This window comes from Macrobrachium nipponense, chromosome 11, assembly GCF_015104395.2.
Source record: "Macrobrachium nipponense isolate FS-2020 chromosome 11, ASM1510439v2, whole genome shotgun sequence".
Lineage (NCBI taxonomy): Eukaryota > Metazoa > Arthropoda > Malacostraca > Decapoda > Palaemonidae > Macrobrachium > Macrobrachium nipponense.
The window spans coordinates 94,555,407-94,557,721 of NC_061087.1; the positions used below are offsets into that span (position 1 = coordinate 94,555,407).

The 2,315-nt window shown below is 36.8% G+C and overlaps 1 protein-coding gene across 2 annotated transcripts in view; it reads left to right on the forward strand.

The window, feature by feature from the left end:
- LOC135207470 (galactosylgalactosylxylosylprotein 3-beta-glucuronosyltransferase P-like) overlaps nucleotides 1-1,886 on the forward strand; it is a 211,544-nt gene extending 209,658 nt beyond the window's left edge. For both annotated transcript variants that reach the window (XM_064239204.1, XM_064239212.1), the window contains exon 8: nucleotides 1-1,886. This exon is cut by the window's left edge and continues 361 nt beyond it. The gene's annotated coding sequence lies outside the window, so the exon portion shown is untranslated.
- Nucleotides 1,887-2,315: the final 429 nt, after the last annotated feature.

A 2,315-nucleotide genomic window follows, 5' to 3' on the forward strand; every position in this document is an offset into this window, starting at 1 on the left:
TATCAGTAAAATCAAAGGCCTAACTTAACCCAGAAATTTAGGTTGAGGGGAAAGATAAGAACATAAACGGTAAATAAAATATCAGTAAACAAAAGTTAAGAATTACGAAAAATATTCATACTTCTGTAAAGAAGACTATGAAGTAATGACTAGATTTGATGACAGTCAGAAGCCCTTACCTCTCAAAATATATCATTTTGTAGTATTAAGAAATTAAGGGATCCTTTATCAAGGACTATTCTGCTTAGTTATATCATTTCATGACTGAAAATTATCAGAGAAGGGTTAATAAGTAACAGGATTGTTGAAAATAACCCATTATCCACAATGAGTCTGTGAAAGTGACTTTGAAGTAAATATAATTATTTTTATGGCAAAAACGAATTCGTTCAAATCAGCAGTTGGGCAGAAACCCGAGCAGCACAGAGTTTTAATGCTGACATAAAAAGGAGTCCTCACAAAAGATATATTTAAAGGTTATACATAGAGGGTTTGCAAACTGGAAGAAAGCAAGACTCGGTACCAATTCCACAGCTTCTTTGCAAAATAGCAGTATACCAGGTTGTCTGCTCGACAACCCTGCCAATGCTAAGGTATAAAATTTAAAAGTTAAGCATATCTTAGTTTTACCAGACCACTGAGCTGATTAACAGCTCTCCTAGGGCTGGCCCGAAGGATTAGATATTTTTACGTGGCTAGGAACCAGTTGGTTACCTAGCAACGGGACCTACAGGTTATTGAGGGATCTCGAACCACATTAGATCCAGAAATGAATTTCTAGTCACTAGAAATAAATTCCTCTAATTCGGCGTTGGTAGAGCGGGGAGTCGAACTCGCGACTACCGAAAAATCAGTAGGCGAGCACGTAAACTCACTCGTCCAACGAGGAACTAAAGAATAAAGGTGATTGCAACTGGTACATATAGACGGAATGCTCTTGTAATCAGCACGAGATAATTCTACCAGCAGCGTTTCGGATGATGTCAGACAGACAGCGTACATTTCCATTTTCGTAATCAAAAATAGCATTTAGTCAGGCTAACGGCTCGGCTGACGTATAGGACCTCGAGATACAAAGAATGTATATATATATAAAAGTAACCCTTTACAGAGAGAAAGTATGTTACGAGCTGTTGCCTGTTAGGCGAGCGACTAGTTTTCATCTTATGTGGAGCCAGCAGACATTGCAAACGGTAGTCAATACTGACGTACACTGATATAGAAAGAAGGACCTTTGCTGCCGAACCATTTGCAGTGTTTGACTGGTTTCATGTTTTCAGGACCATATCATGTAGTAGACAAAGGTTTATTTTTAATTTGAGAGAAAATGCCCTTTGTATGAATGAATGCCTCCTAATGGGTATATATATCATGATCCCTTCATTGCCATAAATAATGAATGATAGATTGTAAGTCCCCCACTATTTAAAAACCCCGTTGGAATGGGTGGTCGTGAACTTGGTTCATATCAATTGTCATCTCTTTCCGTTTTCGCGAAGAGATAAAACTCTTATTTTTACTCATATCTATATTTTTACTTGTTTGTATCAAGAACAATGCGTGTCTGTAGTCGGCTATCTTGAACGTGTCCACCTGACTTGCTACATCTGACCTCAGCCGGACGTACTATACCTACTCAGCCATGTGTCGACCTGTAATTCCAAGGTTACCTGAGAACCAGTTGCCTTTAAATGCAGTCTGGATGAACCTGCTTAGGTGTCCTCTTTCCCATTAATCTACCGATGATTTTCTATCAGGTTAATTGCATCTATAAATCTGATTTTTTTTAATTACTCAACATCAGGTCTGTTGTCCTTTAATTGTTAGTTAATAAAGTAGAATGAAAGTAGTCTTTCGAGAGGACAGATAGATGAAAATAAAAGGAACATAAAATAGCGAGAGACATATATATATATATATATATATATATATATATATATATATAATTAGCTCCACATTGAATCATTAAACGAACTGAACTTCATGTAAATTCTCTTCAGCACCTGGAAGCAAACACGCACAGTTCATGACATATGGCTGAGACCTTTTCAACAGTCTACCAATAACCGAACCCATGCATTTATCATGTGCACAAAAAAAGAAAAGAAAAAAAAGGAACCTTTCATTCCCTAACCAAGGTCACTGTAGTTAGTTCGTTGGCTGTATCGTATTTGTATCACAACTGACCATATGAAACCATCTATGAGAACCAATACCATATTTAGTTAATAACCCCCTCCTCTCCCCTTCTTTTTTTTCTTATGAAGATAAAGCAAGATGTAAGACTATATTTTTGCACAATAAAAGTGGTATTA